Source organism: Oreochromis niloticus, linkage group LG4 (assembly GCF_001858045.2).
Source record: "Oreochromis niloticus isolate F11D_XX linkage group LG4, O_niloticus_UMD_NMBU, whole genome shotgun sequence".
Classification (NCBI taxonomy): domain Eukaryota; kingdom Metazoa; phylum Chordata; class Actinopteri; order Cichliformes; family Cichlidae; genus Oreochromis; species Oreochromis niloticus.
In genome coordinates, this window is record NC_031969.2 from 12587402 (window position 1) to 12593276 (window position 5875).

General features: G+C 43.8%; 1 long non-coding RNA gene across 1 annotated transcript in view; it reads right to left on the minus strand.

Annotated features, from left to right (window-relative positions):
• Nucleotides 1-5157: 5157 nt before the first annotated feature.
• The window catches only part of LOC112846779 (uncharacterized), a 2336-nt gene continuing 1618 nt past the window's right edge, over nt 5158-5875 (minus strand). Inside the window, exons 2-3 of the long non-coding RNA XR_003219934.1 lie at nt 5631-5695; nt 5158-5204 (exon numbers count right to left, since the gene is read on the minus strand). This is a non-coding gene — a long non-coding RNA (uncharacterized LOC112846779). The remainder of the gene's footprint in view (nt 5205-5630; nt 5696-5875) is intronic.

A 5875-nucleotide genomic window follows, 5' to 3' on the forward strand; every position in this document is an offset into this window, starting at 1 on the left:
TATGATATGGCCCAGCCCTACTGCAAACTAAATGACTTTTACAAACATATATATGTGGGGCTTTAGGTTTACACTGGGCTTCATCTTTTTGCCATGTTAGATGAAGACAATCTCTTAAAAGCTACATTCTGATCAGCACATCAAGCTCATTTAAAAAAAAAACAAAAAAAAACAACAACTCAGAGGAAATTATTAAAGATAAAACTTCTATGTGAAAGCCACAGGACACTGAAATACAAAACAACTATGTCATTTAGGTTCTAAACCACACAACTATAGAAAAACAGTAACTGACATTTGTTTCCATCCAGTTTCAACATATCATACTTAATGTTTTTCTTTTTTCCACTTTCAATCATAAAGAATCCATTTCCGCTTTGTCCTCTGATTCTTTTACTTAGCTTGTCAAGAAATTATTTGTCATTTCCCCCACTCTTATTCTCATGCGATTTTGTACTGTGACAGTAACCCAGTTCAGAGCTAGCATTATCACAAGTTCTGGGTGATCAGACATCATGCAACCAGCATTAACTAAAGCTCTAAAGATACCCAAGATGCTTTGAGGATGCATTCAAGATCCAGTGATGGAAGGCAAACATTTGTCTGCATTCCTCTGAAAGTCAAAACAACCTGTACCGAAGACGATGTAGGACAGTCTACTCTAATGGCATACTCAACAAAACAAGACTCATGAGGAACCTCTCTCTCTTTTGATGAAAACATAAAATATTAAGTATTACGGGTAAAAATTTCCACTTGTTATATCTTGACAGACAATCATCTAAAATGACTGAACAAAAATCCTCACCTTTACAATTTATGCAAATCAATTTCAAAGCAGAAAAGTGAACATTACAAAAGGCACATTTTTTCAGCATTTTGTAATTGTTCATTTTAAGAAGAGCCCATCTTTCAATAGACTTGCATATCCAAAACACACGCAGTCCTCACAATGTATGTATCTTACGTTAACCAGCACTGTAAGAACTGTGTCTACCAACCTCACTATCAACATCCAAACAACTATGTTGTGTTATTGTTGTAATAATAACAACAGCAGAAAATTAGTCACCTGCTCATCATCTTTGAGGGAAGACGATGCCATGGGCGTATTAACATGAGGAAGATCAGTGTGCCCTGAAACATAGTGCAAACAAACACAAAAGGGCATTAACATCCATTCAACACAGATACGTTGAGACTTTACAATACAGTTACGTAGCTACACTGGTTAGTGACATAAATGAGCCAAATGTAATGCAGTAATATTGATAGAAAATTAATTCCTCAGTGTAAACCAAGATAACACACGACAGTATCCACACATAGTCCTCTTAATAATGTACCTGACAGCTTCATACACTGTAGGGTCTGTGTTACATGTGGACTTGGGAGCCCATCTTTCAATAGACTTGCATATCCAAAACACACACAGTCCTCACAATGTATGTATCTTACATTAACCAGCACTGTAAGAACTGTGTCTACCAACCTCACTATCAACATCCAAACAACTATGTTGTGTTATTGTTGTAATAATAACAACAGCAGAAAATTCGTCACCTGCTCATCATCTTTGAGGGAGGACGATGCCATGGGCGTATCAACATGAGGAAGATCAGTGTGCCCTGAAACGTTGTGCAAACAAACACAAAAGGGCATTAACATCCATTCAACACAGATACGTTGAGACTTTACAATACAGTTACGTAGCTACACTGGTTAGTGACATAAATGAGCCAAATGTAATGCAGTAATATTGATAGAAAATTAATTCCTCAGTGTAAAGAATATGGAAGAATATGGCGGCGCGCACAGACGCAGCGGCTCACTGCTCCTTCTAAGTTTGGGATTACGCTGTGCAAGGAGCATTACGTCGGACTACCACCACTTTCACAGCATTCCGGAGGACATAATGAGAGCTCCAGGGTCTCCGTGGTTGGTTCTTCCCAGCGGCAAGACAAAGAGGAAACGTAAACAAAGGAGGCAAAAGCATGGCTGCAGGGCGGGCCCACTAGCACGGCTAAAGAAACAGCCATTTAAGCTACCGCTTCCGAGTATTTTCCTCTCCAACGTCAGGTCCATAACCAACAAAATCGACGAGCTGAGATTACAGATTGCAGTCAACAAGTGTGTACAGGACAGCAGCATAATATTACTCACAGAGACTTGGCTGCAGCCATCAATTCCGGACTCGGCTATCGAGCTAGCAGGCTGCACGGCCCACTGACACGACAGGAACGGCCACTCCGGTAAGAACAAAGGAGGGGGTTTATGCATCTACACCAATGACAGCTGGTGCAAAAACACAAAGACTGTAGACAGCCATTGTTCCCCGGATTTGGAATATTTGACTGTGAAGTGCAGACCCGTCTACATACCTCGCGAGTTTACTGTTGTCATGGTAACGGCCGTGTATGTACCACCCGATGCTAATGCTAACTCGGCCATGGAGGAGCTGCACAAGACAATAAGCAATCAGCAGAATTCCCATCCAAACGCAGTGCACATTATAGCTGGGGACTTCAACCATGCCAATTTAAGGTCAGTATTCCCCAGATTTGAACAGCATATTAAATGTGCAACGAGGGGGAAAAACACACTGGATAAAGCCTACAGCAACATCCAAAAAGGCTACAGAGCAACCCCTCTACCACATCTAGGTTTGTCAGACCACATGTCCATGCTGCTGATCCCTGCATACACTCCCGTTAGGAGAAGAGCCCCCCCCAGTCACAAAAACTGTGAACACCTGGCCAGAAGGCGCGTCACATCAGCTGCAGGACTGTTTTGAAAACACGGACTGGAGCGTGTTCGAACATCAGGACCCTGAAGAGCACACAACATCAGTGCTCTCATATATTAACTTCTGTGTCAACAGTGTCACTGTGGACATACGTCTCCGGGCGTATTCCAACCAAAAACCTTGGATGACTAAAGAGGTCCAGGTCCTGCTGAAGCAACGTGACGCCGCTTTTAGATCCGGTGATGGTATGCATTACAGTGCAGCCAGATCTGAGTTGAAAAGAGGCATCAGAGAAGCCAAGGCAGCGTACAAGAGAAGGATTGAAGACCACTTCAGCAACAACAAGTCACGACAGGTATGGCAGGGAGTTCAGCACTTAACCAACTACAAACCTTGCAATACCACGTTGACTGAGGGTAACACGGCGCTTGCGGAGGAGCTGAACCACTTCTTCGCACGCTTTGAGGTGAAGGGACCAGAGGCAGCAGCAGCAAAAACATCAGACAGCAGCAGCAGCCCAAGCCTCATAGTGCAGGAATATGAGGTGAGGCGCACACTGAGGGCAGTGAACCCCAGGAAGGCCGCCGGACCAGATGGGGTAACCGCAAGGGTCCTAAAAGAGTGTGCAGACCAGCTGGCTGGGGTCTTCACTAAGATCTTCAACACTTCACTGTCCCAGTCCTGCATCCCGCCGTGCCTGAAGTCAGCCACAATTGTCCCGCTGTCAAAGCGTACCAACATTAGCAGCCTCAACGACTACCGACCAGTTGCTGTTATAATGAAGTGCTTCGAGAAACTGGTCCGACGTCACATCATGTCCTGCCTGCCACCCACACTCGACCCGCTCCAGTTCGCATACAGAGCTAACAGATCAACTGAAGATGCCATTGCTACAACGCTCCACACCACCATCTCTCACCTGGAAGTGCAGGGCCGTTACGCCAGGCTGCTCTTTGTTGACTTTAGCTCTGCTTTCAATACGATACTCCCGGACAGACTAATAGTTAAACTGCTGGAAATCGGACTTCCTTCTACCACCTGCTGCTGGATCAGAGACTTCCTCTCAGACTGTGTACAGAGAGTTGGAGTGGGGCCTCATCTTTCCTCAGCCCTCAGCCTTAACACCGGCTCTCCACAAGGCTGTGTACTGAGTCCCCTACTGTACACTCTGTACACACATGACTGTGTTAGTACCCACCCAGACAACGCAGTCATCAAGTTTGCAGATGATACCACCGTGGTGGGGCTCATCTCTGGGGGAGATGAGACGGCATACAGAGCTGAAGTTCAGAGGCTGTCAGACTGGTGTGTAGATAACAACCTGGACCTCAATACCAACAAGACAAAAGAACTGGTAGTTGATTTCAGAAGGAGGAAGTCTGAGCTGCAGCCTGTCAGCATCAACGGGGAGTGTGTGGAAAGGGTCTCCAGTTTCAAGTTTCTGGATGTGCACATAGACACAGACCTCCAATGGAGCTCTAACATCTCTGCGGTTTTAAAGAAGGCCCAACAGCATCTCCACTTTCTGAGAATCCTCAGAAAAATGGACCTGAAGAAGGAGCTGCTGACCGTCTTCTACCGCTGCTCCGTTGAAAGTGTGCTGACATATTGCATGGGTGTGTGGTTCTCCAGCTGCACCACAGCACACAGAAAGGCACTCCAGAGGGTCATCAATATGGCCCAAAAAATCATTGGACATCCTCTTCCCTCCCTGAAGGACCTGTACAGCACTCGCTGTCTCAAGAGGGCACGCAGCATCCTACGGGACTGTACACATCCAGGACACCGGGTGTTTAAGCTGCTGCCGTCTGGCAGGAGGTTCAGGCTGCTGAGGTCCCGAACAAATAGACTCAAGGACAGCTTTTACAACAGGGCAATAGCCCTAATCAATGCAAATAGCTGACCTGACTGGCTACCTACCTGGACTTTTTTTTTGGGGGGGGGTAACAACGGTAAAAACAGTAACAATAATAATATTTATATTTATAACAAGGTGCAATAATAATTAATGTGCAATAATAACAGTGTGCAATACAAATACACTTATTCTTCTTTTTATTACTAAGTTATTATACTGTGTTGTGTTGTTTGTGTTGTTTGTGTTGCGTTGTGATGTGTCGTATAGTGTCGTGTTGTGTTATATGTAGTGCCGACGTAGGACAGTTTTCCAATTTCACTGTACTATTGTACTATGTATAACTGTGCAATGACAATAAAGAGTTATCTTATCGTAAACTAAATAACACCCGACAGATTCCACACACAGTCCTCACAATATATGTATCTTACATTAACCAGCACTGTAAGAACTGTGTCTACCAACCTCACTATCAACATCTAAACACCACTGCTGTGGTCTTGTTGCAATAATAGCAACAGCAGAAAATTAGTTACCTGCTCATCATCTTTGAGGAGGACGATGCCATGGCCGTATCAACATGAGGAAGATCAGTGTGCCCTGAAACATAGTGCAAACAAACACAAAAGGGCATTAACATCCATTCAACACAGATACGTTGAGACTTTACAATACAGTTACGTAGCTACACTGGTTAGTGACATAAATGAGCCAAATGTAATGCAGTAATATTGATAGAAAATTAATTCCTCAGTGTAAACCAAGATAACACACGACAGTATCCACACACAGTCCTCTTAATAATGTACCTGACAACTTCATACACTGTAAGGTCTGTGTTACATGTGGACTTGGGAGCCCATCTTTCAATAGACTTGCATATCCAAAACACACACAGTCCTCACAATGTATGTATCTTACGTTAACCAGCACTGTAAGAACTGTGTCTACCAACCTCACTATCAACATCCATACAACTATGTTGTGTTATTGTTGCAATAATAACAACAGCAGAAAATTAGTCACCTGCTCATCATCTTTGAGGGAAGACGATGCCATGGGCATATCAACATGAGGAAGATCAGTGTGCCCTGAAACGTTGTGCAAACAAACACAAAAGGGCATTAACATCCATTCAACACAGATACGTTGAGATTTTACAATACAGTTACGTAGCTACACTTGTTAGTGACATAAATGAGCCAAAATCTAATGCAGTAATACCGAGTGAAAATTAATTCCTCAGTGTAAACCGACATAACACACGACAG